This window comes from Rhinolophus sinicus, linkage group LG04 (assembly GCF_036562045.2).
Source record: "Rhinolophus sinicus isolate RSC01 linkage group LG04, ASM3656204v1, whole genome shotgun sequence".
NCBI classification, from domain to species: Eukaryota; Metazoa; Chordata; class Mammalia; order Chiroptera; family Rhinolophidae; genus Rhinolophus; species Rhinolophus sinicus.
The window spans coordinates 107,647,387-107,663,794 of NC_133754.1; the positions used below are offsets into that span (position 1 = coordinate 107,647,387).

Genomic DNA, 16,408 nt, shown 5'->3' on the forward strand with positions numbered 1-16,408 from the left:
AGCATCTACTTTGGAAAAGAAAAGTAAAACTGTCTTTATTGACAGATGACATGGTCATGTATTGAAAAACAAAATTCAACTGAGTAAATTTTAAGGAGCTCATTGGCTTTATTCAACAATTTATGAATTAGGCAGCCTCTATTATAGCAGATAGAAAGGAGTTCTGAGAAGCTACACAAAATGAATGTATTTTATATGCAGAAGAAAGCAGGAACAAAAGAGCTATATTAGGCAAAAAGGCAGATTGGTTATTGCAGTTATTTTCCTTTAGGGGATGGTAGGGGCCTATCTGACAGATTACCTAACCAATGCTGAGCAGGCATTTCCTGATTGACCGGTTTAGGCTTCCATTTCTTTTTCTATTTTTTTTTTTTTTAATTAAAGTTTATTGGGGTGACTATTGTTAGTAAAGTTACATAGATTTCAGGTGTAAATTCTGTATTACATCATCTATAAATCCCATTGTGTGTTCACCACCCAGAGTCAGTTCTCCTTCCATCTAGGCTTCCATTTCTGACAGAGTTGAAATCAAGTCTTGGTTCAGTGGTGACATGAGATGTAGTATAGGTTACTCCATTTTGAGTCTGTTGTTTTGTTTTTAACACCTGTATGTAGAAAACTACAAGAGTGGAAGTGAAATTAGGGACATGTTAGTCCAAGTTTATGGGGATAATGCCATGTGTAAAAAGCAGTGTACAAATGGATTAAACATTTTTCTGAGAGGAGAGAACGCATCACTGATGAAGAAAGTTCAGGGAGGCCAGTAATGAGCAGAACTGATGAAAACACTGCAAAAATTTGTGAAATTGTGTGTCAAAATAGTTGACTGACTGTTAGAAGCATAGCAGACCAAGTAAACATCGATAGACAAACAGTAGGAAAATCTTAACTGAAAATCTTGGCATGAGAAACGTGTGCAAAAATGGTCCCAAAAGAGCTCACCAATGAACAAAAGCAAAGGAAAGTCGAAGTTTTCCAAGACCTTTTGGACAGGCAAGATGATGTTGTGGGCCATGTTATCACTGGTGATGAAACATGGGTGTACCAATACGATCCTGAAACAAAGTGTCAAAAGTGCACAATTGAAGTCAGCAAATTCTCCACAACCAAAAAAGTTCCATCAGTCCAAATCAAGAGTAAAAACTATGTTGCTAACCTTTTTTGATATCAGAGGGATTATTCGTTATGAGTTTGTACCAACTGGATCAACAGTCAACCAAGTTTACTATTTGGAAGTGCTACAAAGGCTACATGAAAAGGTTAGACGAAAACAACCTGAAATTTTCACCAACAATTCATGGCTCTTTTATTACCACAATGCACCAGCTCACATGGCACTGTCTCTGAGGGAGTTGTTAGCCAGTAAACAAATAACTGTATTGGAACATCCTCCCTGCTCACCTGATCTGGCCCCTAATGACTTCTTTCTTTACCCGAAGATAAAGGAAATATTGAAAGGAAGACATTCTGATGACATTCAGGACATTAAGGTAATACGACGACAGCTCTGATGGCCATTCTAGAAAAAGAGTTCCAAAATTGCTTTGAAGGGTGGACTAGGCGCTGGCTTTCATGCATAGATTCCCAAGAGGAGTACTTTGAAGGTGACCATACTGATATTCAGCAATGAGTTATGTAGCACTTTTTCTAGAATGAGTTTGCGAACTTAATTGTCAGAGCTTGTATATATTATTAGATTCATCTTTAAATAATATCCTTTTATGGCCAGCTATTACAGAGAAGGGAACCAATAAAACAGTTCTTCCATGTTCTTTTACCTGTAACCTTGAGTTTTCATTGGATATGTCATTTCGATGTTGTCAGGACATACAACATTTTTATTATGTCCAGGCTCCAATCCCCACATTTGTTTTAGTCTCAAAATTAATATATACAAAGGTCATTGCCAAACTTTCTGCTTTATTTTGCTAGCAAGTCTTAATTGGAAGATATTTATTCTCCAAGAGTTTCCTCAATTAGGATTCACAGGAAAAACATCTGAGTTTTTGCATGTTCAAAACTATAGGACAATTAGATTGATGTACAATCCTGGGTTCATACTAAGTATGAAAGTTATTTAAAAATTCAATATTTTACTAACAATATATAATATTAAGACACATCAAGGCCTTTATTCATTCAAAATATATTTTGAGCACCCCCTACATTAATGTCCCTGTAAGGAAGTTGAGAACCACATAGGGATGGGAAACACATCAGCCTATTTTGTAAGGAAGCTCAAGGGCAGTGAAGGAGACATAATTAAATAACGCCAACAATGAACAAATTATTCTGAGATAAATGGTTTGAAGAAAAGGAATTCCGTTTTCTGAGAAGATTTTTACGGAGAAACCTGACCAAGGCATAGAGGCAGGAGGGGCTTCCCAAAGGAATAACACATGTACCAGTGAATCTCCAACTTAATAGCTGCTGAGGGACACGTGCTGACAGTAAATGGCAGAGGTCATTAGATAGACAGATTGCACGATTCAAACAGAATGACAACTCCATATAGAGGTAACAAGACATAAGCAAATGTTTCACAAAGTTTTAGAAAATGAGAGTCAACCAAGGGCTTAGAAGTAATATGAATGAAGTCTTAAAAACTGGTTGAACTTAGTAAATGTTTGGCTAATACATCAACTAGGAAAATGCAAGCCAAAGTTCAATAAGGAGAAGCAATGTGGACAGGAGCTAGAGAAGCCAAACAGGCATTTGGGGAACACTCCAGCAGTCTAACCATGCTAATGAAACAAGGCTTAGGGTTCAGGGCCTGCCAGAGCCTCGGGGAGCACCCCAGGCTGTGAGCTGACCCGCATTCCCAGGGCTTCAACCAAGGAGGGAAGAAGAAGCAAGTTCAAAGTTATTGAAGAAGCCTTCTTGCCCAAACTGCAGCCCAGCCTTAAGAGATCGTTTCTGATATCACAGTGTCTGCCATCTGCCATTCAGCAGGGTGAGTGAACCCATTCTATAAGAGATGAATGGCAAAGCTGCCTGTGCCCCCAGTTTTCCTTCTGTAGAATACGCCTTATAATCAGATCAAGTGAGGATTCCCAACCTCAGCTGCAGCCTTCTGAGTGGGAGTCACCATGGGGTAGAGACGAGGAGTCTATTTGATTCTATGCCCATTGTATTTAAAGAATCATAAGATTTACTTGGAATCTAGAAGACAAAGATAATTATTTGAGTAAATTTCTTAACTTAAAAAGTTAATCCTGCTTTTTCACCGTGGCTTTGCTGCCAGAACACAGGTGTAGTGAAAACTACCACTAAATCTAAGCCAAAATGGGGAAGGAAAAGATTCATATCAACACCATCATCATTGGACATATAGACTCCAGTACTGGTCATCTGACCTACAGATGTGGTGGGGTTGACAAAAGAACCATCGAAAAATTTGTGAAGGAGGGTACTGAGATGGGAAAGGGCTCCTTCAAGTATGCCTGGGTCTTCGATAAACTGAAAGCTGAAAGTGGTATCACCATTGAGATCTCCCTGTGGAAGTTCGAGACCAGCAAGTATGTGACCATTATGGATGCCCCAGGACACAGAGACTTTATCAAAAACGTGATTACAGGCACCTCTCAGACTGACAGTGCTGTCCTGATTGTTGCTGCTGGGGTTGGCAAATGTGAAGCTGGTATCTCCAAGAGTGGGCAGACCTGTGAGCATGCCCTTCTGGCTTACACACTGAGGGTGAAACAACTAATCGTGGGTGTTAATAAAATGGATTCCACCTAGCTGCCTTATAGCCAGAAGAGATACGAGGAAATCCTTAAGGAAGTCAGCATCTACATGAAGAAAATTGGCTACAACCCAAACACAGTAGCATTTGTGCCCATTTCTGATTAGAATGGTGGTGACAACATGCTGGAGCCAAATGCTAACATGCCTTGTGTCGTGCGGGGAAGCCTGCGGGGTCTCTGGTCCCGCTCCCCATACAAGAACGCAGGATATGGTGAGGCCAAAAAGGAACACCCACGGAGCCATAGGCAGGGGAGTCATACCACTACGGTCTCACTGGAGGCTGGGTTCACTGGACGTGCGACCTGCTGTCCCTTTTGTCTGCAACCCACCGGCGACTCTCTTTCACTCTCCTCCACTCTCCTCAGCTCTCCTTCATAGCCGCAGCAGTTATATTAGTGGCTAATGGCTCAATGGCTACAGCTGACGGCCAATCAGTCGCAGCTGATGGCCATCTACTACCCGAGCCAGCACCCCTCCACGTGAGGCCGAGAGCCTGTAAACTACTTTCTGGGGCTCTGCCCCCACACCTTGGTTCAAGGGATGGAAAGTCACCGGTAATGATGGCAATGCCAGTGGAACCACAGTGTTTGAAGCTCTGGATTGAATCCTGCCGCCAACTCTTCCAACTGACAGGGCTTCGCGTCTGCCCCTCCAGGATGTCTACAAAATTGGTGGTATTGGCCCTGTCCCTGCAGGCTGGTCACATTTGCTCTAGTCCATGTTACAACTCAAGTAGTTGAAATGCACCATGAAGCTTTGAGTAAAGTTCTTCTGGGGACAATGTGGGCTGCAATGTCAAGAATGTGTCTGTCAAAGATGTTCGTCATGGCAATGTGGCTGGTGACAGCAAACATAACCCACCAATGGAGGCAGCTGGCTTCACTGCTCAGGTGATTATCCTGAACCATCTAGGTCAAATCAGTGCTGGATACTCACTGTGCTGGGCTGTCACGCAGCTCACATTGCTTTGCTGAGCTGAAGGAGAAGAATGATCATCATCCAGAGAAAAAGACGGAAGAATGCCCAAAATTTTTGAAATCTGGTAATGCTGCCATCACTGATATGGTTCCTGGCATGCCCTTGTATGTTGAGAGATTCTCTGACAACACTCCTCTGGGCCATTTTGCTGTTCATGACAGGAGACAGACAGTTGCTGTGGGTGTCATCAAAGCAGTGGACAAGAAGGCAGCTGGAGCTGGCAAAGTCACAGAGTCTGCCCAGAAGGCTCAGAAGGCCAAATGAATATTATCCCAATACCTGCCAGTCCAGTCCTAATCAGTGGTGGGAGAACGGTCTCAGAGCTGTTTGTCTCAATTGGCCATTTAAGTTTAGCAGTTAAAGACTGCTTAATGATTACAATGCATCATGAAACCTTCAGAAGGAAAGGAGAATGTTTTGTGGCCATTTTTTGTGAGTGTGTATGTGGCAGTTTTTCAGTTATTAGTTTTTAAAATCAGTACTTTTTAATGGAAACAAGTTGACCAAAAAATCTGTCATAGAATTTTAAGACCTATTAAAAGAAAGTTTAATGAGGAAAAAAAAGTTAAACCGAAGTTTGCTTTTCAAAATAATTGCATATTAGTCACTACAAGGAATTTGACAGATATGCAGAGCACACAGAATCCCTAATGCTCAGAAGCTAACTCAAGATAGGACAAAGATAAGGAGACTATCAGTATCTGCAACTACATGTTTTCATACAAAGATGTTAAAGCTACTGCCAGGGAAATGAAAGCAAGCAAGAGAGATGCAGAAAAAAAAAGAAAAGAAAACACAGCTTTATACTTTTGTGCATACGAGAGTGATAAGTAAACCTAAGTGGCATTCAAAGAAAAACAAAATAGCAAAATATTTTTAACCTGACAAACTGAAGGAACCATAAACCATTCATTCAAGAACTACCCTAACTAGGAAATTAGTGACACATAATTTAAGGAAAAGTTCACAATGTACTAATTTCTTCTGGTTGAATATTTAATTAACTAAACCAGTTTTTATACATGATGAATTATCATGCTCTAAAATACCATGCTTTCTAGAATCATTTTACATCATAAAATGTTTACAACCTCAAAAATTCATCTGGAGATAGCATATTAGAAAAGGAAGAGAGAAAATAAGATAAATGATGAAAACACAACAAGCTTGTTTACAGGAAGCTGGACAACTGTGAGAGATATGAAGACAATTCTATGCCATTGATTAAGCACAAAAAGCTTTATGTTTTCTAAAAAAAAAAAAAAAAAAAGATGTTTATGACTGTCCCAGAGAAAGAGAGAGACTATCCTATAGTCATCGTTTTCAACTTTAGAAGAAGTTTCTGAAGCAATTTTTTAAAATATACTATTTAGAACCTAATCTAAGTTTCTGATAAACAGGCTTCTCTCCGCCCCCCCCCGCAACAATAAACCATCATTTATTACAGTATAATGGAATGGAAATGCACAATTCTTAATTTTCGCAATATTTTGATAGAGTTAATAGTGGAAATTCTGAGTATATAGATATGTTAGTAAGGTCTTCTTTTTAGAACTTCGACTAATTACTTTTTCTTAATTAGCTAGAGGCTAATAGATTTTATTGGTCTTTTCGAAGAACCAGCTTTTGGTTTTGTTGATTTTCTCTACTGATTTCCTGTTTTCAGTTTTATTGATTTGTGCTCTATTTTTCTTTCTTCTGCTTACTTTGGATTTAATTTGTTTTCTTTTTTCTAGTTTTCTAAGGTAGAAACAGATTATTGGGCATTGTCACGATGGAGGATGATTTAGGGCACACTTTAAAATACACCTTCTCTCAACCGTAGCTCATACCCGACTGACAACCGAACAAGTTGAAACTTGTCACACAGTGTTACTAAGGTTTGATGCGCCACTTCCCATATTGAAGATCCCTGCCTTTCTGTTGGATGGCACTCGGCAGCAGCATTCACTGTATTTTGTGGTCACAACGGAAAAGCTCCATGTCACACATCACTTCTGGGATACTGCAATTTCTGTCACATAATAATATTACGGAGTATCCTCATCCACCTTATTCACCAGATCTGGCACCGTGCAACTTCTGGCTCTTTCCCAAAGTCAAAATGACCATGAAAGGTAAACGTTTTGAATCAATTTAGGACACCAAGGCAGCCATGACAGTGCAACTCATGAAAGAGGACATCCAGAACTGCTTCAGAAAGTGGCAAAAATGATGGGAAAAATGTGTTCACAGTGAGGGGGAGTATTTTGAGGGGGATTAATGGCAATGTGTCTTTTACTGTAATACATTTTTTAAAATTTAAACATTCACTGTATTGTTTGATCACACCTTATACATGTGTTAAAGTATGTTTTATGGTCCAGTCTGGCTTTGTGAATGGTACATGTGAGCTTGAGAAGAATGTATGTTGTGCTATCACTGGATAAAGTAGCCTATAGATGGCAATTATATCCAGTTGATTGATGGTGCTGTTAGTTCAACTATGTCCTTATTGGTTTTCTGCCTCCTGAATCTGTCCATTTCTGATAGACAAGTGTTGAAGTCTCCAACTATAATAGTGGATTTATCTATTTCTCTTTGTAATTCTAACCAATTTTGCCTCATATATGTTGATGACGCAGAGCATACTTTATCATATGTAATGACCTTTATCCCTGATAACTTTCTTTGTTCTGAAATCACTTGCAGTAATTAGTCTGCAATTACTAATACAGCTACAACTGTTTTGTCTTGATTAGTATTAGCGTAGTACACTTTTCTTCACCTCTTTACTTTTAATCTATATATATTTTTATGTTGAAAGTAGGTTTCTTGTAGAAAAGATGTAATTGGTTCTTGTTTTTAACACACTCTGACAGGGCTGTTTAATTGGTGCATTTAGATCACTGATGTTCAAAGTGATTATTATGATATAGTTGGATTCAGTATCTACCATATTTGTTACTGTTTTCTATTTATTGCCCTTGTTCTTTGTTCCTGTTTTTGTCTTCCACTCTCATTCTGTTTTGTGTGGCTTTACTTGAACATTTAATACAATTCCATTTTTCCTCCTTTCTTAGCATATAGATTTTACTTCTGCCTTCCTTTTTTATTAATATACTTTTATTACTCCAATGATTTTTATTGGCCCAGTTATTGTTGCGACCTGCACAACACAAGCAGTGGGGGAAAGCGAGGGAGGCGGCAAGGGCTGAATTCTGTCATAGAAATAAAGAGACCAGAGACACTGAATGCAGAGAAACCACAGAGGACCAAAGGACTCACAGCCTCAAGAGACTGGAGCCCAGAATCGGGTCGTTGTGGGTATTTATTGCTTTTTTACAATAGGTATCACATGATTCTGGGCAGGGTCTGTAAAACTCTTACACCACTAATACAATTAGCATGTTCCCAATATCCAATCATATTGTCCCAAAGCAACCTGTGCATGCCGTCCCCATGTGAACAAGGTGTGGTGTGTACAACCCCTGGGGGAGCAGGTCTCTCATGGCAATCATCCCATGAGCCAAGCAGGGAGCGAGATTGTTTCGCTCAATTAATCATGCCTTAGCACAATAGGGTGCTGGTCACTTGAAGCAGGAGTCAGCAGCTCCCAGGAAACATTGGAGGAGGGGCATCCCTCCTAGTTTCAAAGGCTAACTCATGGGGGTCCCTGGGGTCCCGTCTGGCTTAAGTCGTCCCTCCCTTGAGGAAACTTACTCGTCTTTGACTGCAAACCCAGCATACTGGGACCAAGAGAGGAGACCTGTAAAACTCAACCCCTAAGAGGGACAACCCGCAACCCTCTTTCCCTAAGGAAAGGATGGTAGGGACAAACGGTTAGGCTGCTGTGTGACAACAAGTTATGTTTGTGCCTATTATTGTAAAAACACCATAGTTCTCTTTTGGAATTAAATAGGTGAAAATAATTAATAAATATATAGGCTAATATATGTATTGTACATAAGAAAATGAAAACTTAGATCTTTAATTTGGGAAGAAAGAAGATGAACAAAAGAGCTTTAAAATTAAAGACATATTTAAAAAATACAAATGTTAAGGGTGGTATTGGATCTTGAGATTATCATAGTAAGCGAAATAAGTCACACAGAATAAGTCGAGAACCATATGATTTCACTGATATGTGGGATGTAAAACTGAAAGCAACAAACAAACAAGACAAACAAACAAAAACTCATAGACACAGACAACAGTTTAGTGGTTACCAGAGGCTAGCAAGGGAAGGGGGTTGTAGAAGAGGGTAAAGGGGGTCAAATACATGGTGATGGAAAGAGAAAAAAAAGTGGCATTGCAATCTTACCTAGCTTTTTCTTATTGATGCCATTCAGGAGACTAAACTAGCAAGTCAGAGGAAAGGGGGAGACAGGGAGAGGAGTTGCCAAAGACCAAGGAGATGAGTATGTGTGAAAGTACGAAAGGGCTCAGAGATAGCCAGGAAAATCAGGCCTGAAGATCGGGCTCTGGGCTGGGCGGCGATGAGGCCCTCTCCAGGAAGAAGGCAGCCAGGGAATTCAGAGGCCTGCACGTGAATTGGATGTTATTCTATACGGATGAGGCCCACCTGTGTTGGAACCTGTGCTGGAATTTAATTCTCTTGGAAGAAGTATAGAGAAAGCATCATCTTCAAGTGCACAGGTGAGTTCTATGGCAGCATCTCATGGCTCTGTGTCCACTGGCGAAGAAAGCTACAAAGCAGCCAAGTGTGGCCCTACCTGATCAGCTGTGCTGACCAGCCAGAGAGGGACACGTACCCCACAGCAACAGGCCCTGTCAACCCATATAAATTCCCAGGGGGGAGGAAAAACTTGGTAGAAAAAAAAAGAAACTATTCCAAAGAGATACTGTCAGAAGAGTCCAGGGAAATAAAATTCATTCCCGTAGATGCAGACTTTTTTATATGTATAATCTGCCTAAACAATGATTTCTGATTCTAGTGTGAAGACATGTACCATGATTATTGTTTACCTAATAACTGTGAGAGATAATATGCACTGACAAATTATATAGCTTTTTATGATGTAGTATATGTTACAGAATAGAAAGTAGTAGAATATTTGTAAGATATACAGGTGTACACTCTCCTTCCAGATATGGAAGGCTCAGTGTCACATGTACACCCACATGCTTTTCCCACTCCCCATAAGTTTGGATAATATTTATAAAATACTAGAATTAATACCCACGTAAATCTTTAGCAAACATTTCCAGTGAATATAAGTCTGTACATTTTTGAAAAATTTGAGATTTTATGCATTTAAATAAGATAAACAAAGACTGTTCTATTTAGATGATTATTTAATTATTTAATAAACTATGAGACTTACAGAATTTCTTCTCTAAATTGGAACTGTGTACCAGAAATGAAATTTTTGTGAAATATAAGTAAAGTTTGTATTTAATCTAAGCTGTAAACTCAAGAAACTATCTCATCTTAAAAAAACTCAGCTGAACAATCTAAAACACTGAAAAATGTATGGGTAAGGTTAGAAGTAGCATCTTCTGAATGCAGAATTTAAAAGAGAACTTAGACATAAGGAAATGTGATAAAATTCAATGAGAAATCTAGAAATATACTACTTTGACATTTTACTTTCCCAGTAGAGTCATAGTGACTAATGCTTGCATTTGGGTCTTATTTCTCCTAGGAATATGCCTGAGTTCCTCAATCCACACATCAGGGGGAACAAAAGAGAAAAAGAAATATCAAGGACTTGTAGTCCAGTTCAAGGCAATGTAACATTTACCTCTACTCCCTCGCCAGATCCTTCTAACAGGACAGTAAGTGGATTTTTAACAAGACTCATGACACAGACAACAGTTTAGTGGTGACCAGAGGGGAAAGGGGAAGGAGGGTGGTAGATGAGGGTAAAGGGGGTCAAATATATAGTGATGGAAAGAGAACTGACTGGGTGGTGAACACACAATGTGATATATAGATGATGTATTACAGAATTGTACACCTGAAACCTAAGTAACTTTACTAACTGTTGTCACCCCTATAAACTTTAATTAAAAACAAAAAAAGATTTCTTATTTTAACAACAACAACAACAAAAGACTCACGAGACAGAGCAGAAAAGAACAACACAATTTTGCACATTAGAAAACAAATTCCAAAACATGAACCCAATCCTAAACTGGCAGAGGGGAAACCTGCAGAACTACCCAGAACCTCAGGCACCGGTGACAACCCATGCCTCCAGAAGGGCGGTAGACCTGCCCTGAAGCAGTGCCCGGCACGAAGGCATGCGGCCCCCAGGTCTGAGTGAACCTAAACTCAGAAGTGCCACATCATCACTTTTGCCGTTTCTCCTTGTCCAGCCCGCACTGAAAGGGAAGGTTGCATAGGGTGGGATGCCAGGAGGCAGAATCATTGGAGGCTGTCCCAGGAGCTGCCCACTTCCATCAGTATTGCCTTCCTAAGAGAGTCTATGTGAGAAAACACCATCTTTGGTAGAATTAAGTGAAGTCAGTCTTAGAAATGAGAAATGTTAAATGTAGTTTTCAGAGCTTTGTCAGAGATGGAGCCTGGAGCAAATAATAGAAAAATGCACTCATGCAAAAAATTAAGATGTTATGAAAACCGTGCAGTATACGTAATTGTTATTCACCTGACTGATTTCTTCCTCTCAAATTCCCAGACTCTTGAATAGCTATTTTAAGAGTTATAGATAAAAGTTCAAGATCTTATAAATGCTGCTTGGCCTCAATTTTACTTGACATGTTGACCTCATTTGATTATTTTCATTTGTCAATCTCCTATAATAGCAGATATCATTTGTGGGGACAGAGCCCCAGAAAGTAGTTTCCAGGCTCTCAGCCTCACATAGAAAGGTGCTGGCTCAGGTAGTAAATGGCCATCAACTGTGATTGGATGGCCATCAGCTATGGCTAGTTGGCCGTCAGCTGTAACCAGTGAGCCATTGGCCACCAATATAACTGCCATGACTACGCTAGCATAAAAAAATGGGGGCTAGCAAGAAGATGGTGGCTGACCTAGCAAGAGCAGATTGCAGAGAGGCGGATGCCGCCAGCGAGAGTATAGTGATATGACTCCCCTACTTATGGCTCCGTGGGTGTTCCTTTTTGGCCTCACCATATCCTGTGTTCTCTTGTGGGGAGCGGGAGCAGAGACCCCGCCGGACACCCCGCACGACATCATTGTACTGAAGTTGATGAGTTGATTAATAGCCTTGCTTGTTATATGTTGGTTAATTATGACAGTTGTGATATTATCCACTGTTAAGAAAACAATACATGCTTCTAAACACTAGGTAACATTTTTCATGGATTGTGACTCTGGAAAATATGTCATAGTTTTAGGTATAGATATTTAATTGAAGAAAATTATTTATTAACACAGTCACTTCTGTTTGCATTAAACAGAACTAAATTTTATTTCAATTTATTTATCTTACCAAGTTGTTTGGTAAGAATTTTATTTAGTTTTCTTTTAAGAAAACAAACCTTGTGAGAAAAGAAAGCACGCTAGATAAAAGTCAACTGTATCATACAATCTCTAATTTGGACCACATCATAAAAAGCCACTATAAAACTCTGAACATATATGTATTTTTTTCAAATAATCTGTACCTCACCTATAAGATATTAATGTTAACTATTTTCTGTAGTAAGTGTATTTCTTTCATATATTTTAAGTAATATACCTACATAACTATTTATTTTAATGTTCCTCAAAGAAATTCTTTGGTTAAATGGGTAGATAACAAGCACTAATATATTTCTACATATATTTCTATAATACAGAAATATATTGTCATAAATACCAGGGATGCCAAAAAAAATGTATACAAGTGGACACTTTGGTCACCATTGCTCAGGCAATAGTGTAGTTTGCCACAATCAGAAGTGTCTGGACGCTGATGGTGTATCGATAAGTATTATTGATTGCTGTGCACAGACTTAATTTCAAGGCCGAATACGCAAGACACACCACCACAAGCCGGGATGAAGGGGTTAAAGAGTTTTATTAGAAAGTGAAAGTAAGTAAGACAAGACAGAGATTAGGGGAATATGTCATTATGCCACTAACAAGTAAGGAGGCAATTCATCACACCACCAGGGCCCAGTCAATTAGAGTCGTAGAAACAGCAACGGCCTTTCATCAGCACGGGCAAAACATCATGAGCAGAAACAGCACTGGCCCTTCATCAGTGTGGGCGAAATCCCGGTCAAGTAAAGTCATCAGCATGGGCGGAATGCCTTGCAGCAGCCGAGGCGGCCCGGGGAACAATAACTGAGCCCGCCTCGGTTTTCTGGGGTTTTGAGGACTTCACTAACAACAGCGGCAAGGAGCCAATTAGTATACGTGTGGGGACAGAGCCCCAGAGAGCAGTTTCCAGGCTCTCAGCCTCACGTGGAAAGGTGCTGGCTCAGATAGTAAATGGCCATCAACTGTGATTGGATGGCCATCAGCTGTGGCTAGTTGGCCGTCAGCTATAACCAGTGAGCTATTGGCCACTAATATAACTGCCATGGCTTTGCTAGCACAAAAATGGGGGCTAGCAAGAAGATGGTGGCTGAGCTAACAAGAGTGGATTGCAGTTAGTAGGGCAGAGTGCAGGTTGTGGATTTCAGAAAAGTGTATGGCAGGTTGCAGATAATGTGGCTCCTGCTTCCAGTGTCTCCAACCCAACCGCCAGCGAGAATATAGTGGTATGACTCCCCTATCTATGGCTCCATGGGTGTTCCTTTTTGGCCTCACCATATCCTGCGTTCTTATGTGGGGAGCAGGAGCTGAGACCCCACCTGACACCCTGCATGACAATACGTGTTAGCAACACAAGTTACTGGTCTCGGATCTGGCAAGAGCCGGGGCCAGTCCTTGGTACGAGATTAGATAGATGTATCGGAGCTTGGCCCACCTGCGCCAAAGCGAAGGCCAGGATCCACATCCTGTAAATATTTTCTTGGTCCTTGGGAGGGTAGCCAAGCCTTCCAAGGCCAAGCATGTATCCCAGCCACTGTGACAGTTTACATCGCCAAATGTTCCCAGGCAGAATTTATATATTCTATTCCTTACAATGCGGCCCTAGGACTGTGTGGGGGTATAAGCATAGTTCACATAGTGGTTTTGAAACATGAATGCAACTTCCAGTGGAAAAATGGTGGCGTGAGGTGAGCCTCTGTAAAGCTCCCCTGGAATTTACAAAGAATCAAACAACAATAACTCCACAAAGGACACCCTGCACAGCAGACAGACAAGACGAAGAGGCCGACTACAAAAATCAACTACAGGTGGGAGATTCGCGCGAGTGGAGGGAGGAGGGAAGGCAGAAGTGCGTGGAGACGGAGACGCGCGGGTGCAGGATGCAGACCCAGCTCAGTGCGCCGAGCTCGCTGCTTCCCGGAACTACCGCAGCTGTGGGAGAGGGAAGAACTCGGACTGCTAGGGCTCCGCCAGGGCTCCACAGGGCTGAGGGGACAGCATATAACACGGCTGAACCCAATGCTCACGGCAGTGACCTCGGAGAAAAGACTGAGGGAAGAAGGCTGAAAACGGTGGCTTAAGCCCTCACTGCCGAGCAGAGAACGGAGCCTTAGGCAGTGAGACTAGCCGCCCCCTCCCTCCCCTCCCAGAGCTCGCCCCGCCCCCACCTGCCCGGTGCCAGAAGCAGAACAGAAGCAGTGTCGGATCAAAGGAATAGAATAACTGCTGTTCTGAGAACTGTGGACCGCAGACACAATTCACAGCCCAACTAGTTCCGACAAAGGAGAGGGAGCTATGGAAGCAGGACCGGCTGTGGTGGTGGTCGCCGCCATTGCTCTGGGCCACCTCTCACAACTTACTCCGCCCCTGACCCCACCTATCTGGGCGGATCCCTGCAGGAGTAAACAGAACTGCTGAAACATACGGGCTCTGAATCAGGAGCTGGAAGAGCTTTGGAACATCAAAAGCTCTCCGCATACCCACCGGGTCACTGCGCCCTGTGACCTAGACGAACTATTAACACTTTGTAAGCAGGCATTTTCCCGCCAAATCCCATCGTAACGCGGGGCTTTTTTGACATTTTCTCGCCAAAATTAGACTTTCTGTAAAATATTCATATCTTTCGATCTATTTGATATTTTTCTATGAAACTTTCAGTGTTTTAGTTTAAAAAGAGGTCTCTATTTATTTACTTTGCAAAATTTTTGCCGGTTCCAACTATAGGCGATATGACGAGTTTACTCGTTTCCCGCAAAAAATGTGAGAAGCCCGTCTCCCAGGGAATCCCCCCATTCTGTGAGAAGCTGGAATAGTGCAGAGAAAACATAGCACTACCGTGTGGGAGAAGAAAAATAAGCTGCAGTCAGAGAAAAAATAAAACATTCTATCAACAAGTACTGGAAAACAAAAGAAAGACCGCTTCATATCAACCTGTTGCAGAAGCCACTCCTGTAGATGTCTAGGAAGAGAAATAGTAAACCAGTAATCGCCATGAATAACCAAGGCAACAAGATAGCTCAGAAAGAAAGTGAAAAATCTCCAGAAAAGGCACTTAAAGATACCGAAATATGTGACTTAAATGACAGAGAATTCAAGATTGCAGTTCTGAAAAAACTCAACGAGATACAAGAAAACACAGATAGGCAGTTAAATGAACTCAGAAACACAATCAAAGAACAGCATGAGCATTTTACGAAAGAGATTGAAATTTTAAAAAAGAACCAAATAGAATTTCTGGAGATTAAGAACTCAATAGAAGAAATTAAGAATGAAATAACCAGCTTAGGTAGTAGAGTTGACCAGATGGAGGAAAGAATCAGTGACATCGAAGATAGAAACCTGGAAATGACACAGATGGAAGAAGAAAGAGACTTGAGACTTAAAAGAAATGAAAGAACTCTACAAGAACTTTCTGACTCCATCAGAAAGAGCAATATAAGAATAATGGGCATACCAGAAGGAGAAGAAAGAGAGAAGGGAACAGAGAATATATTCAAACAAATTGTCGATGAGAACTTCCCAAATTTGTGGACAGAACTGGACCCTCGAATCCAAGAAGCAAATAGAACACCTAGTTACCTCAATCCCAACAGGCCTTCTCCAAGGCACATTGTATTGAAGCTGTCTAAAATCAACGACAAAGAAAGAATCCTCAAGGCAGCCAGGGAAAAGAAGACGGTAACTTACAAAGGAAAGCCCATTAGATTATCATCAGATTTTTCAGCAGAAACTCTACAAGCCAGGAGGGAGTGGAACCAAATATTCAAACTATTGAAAGAGAAAAACCATGAGCCAAGAATAATATATCCAGCAAAGATATCCTTTAGATATGAAGGAGGAATAAAGACCTTTCCAGACATACAGAAGCTGAGGGAATTTTCTAATACACGACCTGCACTACAAGAAATACTAAAGGAAGCTATTCGACTACCATCTACAGGGACAATTTGTGGCAACCAAAACTCAAAACAGGGGAGAGTAAAGGCCTGAACCGGAATATGGGAATGGAGAAAGTAAGCGTGCTGAAGAAAATGGAATACTCTAAATATCAAACTTTCTTTTACATAAACTTAAGGGTAACCACTCAAAAAAAAAAAAAAATCCAGAACTGAAATATATACTGAAATAAAAGAAGAAACAGAGGGAAACATCATAGAATACCACCACACAGAAATAATAGACAACAACAAAAAGGCAAAGAAACAATGGAGACACAGCCTTACCAGAAAA

At 40.8% G+C, this 16,408-nt stretch overlaps 1 pseudogene; it reads left to right on the forward strand.

Annotated features, from left to right (window-relative positions):
- The first annotated feature begins 3,285 nt into the window (after positions 1-3,285).
- On the forward strand, positions 3,286-4,989 carry LOC109439693 (elongation factor 1-alpha 1; annotated as a pseudogene).
- Positions 4,990-16,408: the final 11,419 nt, after the last annotated feature.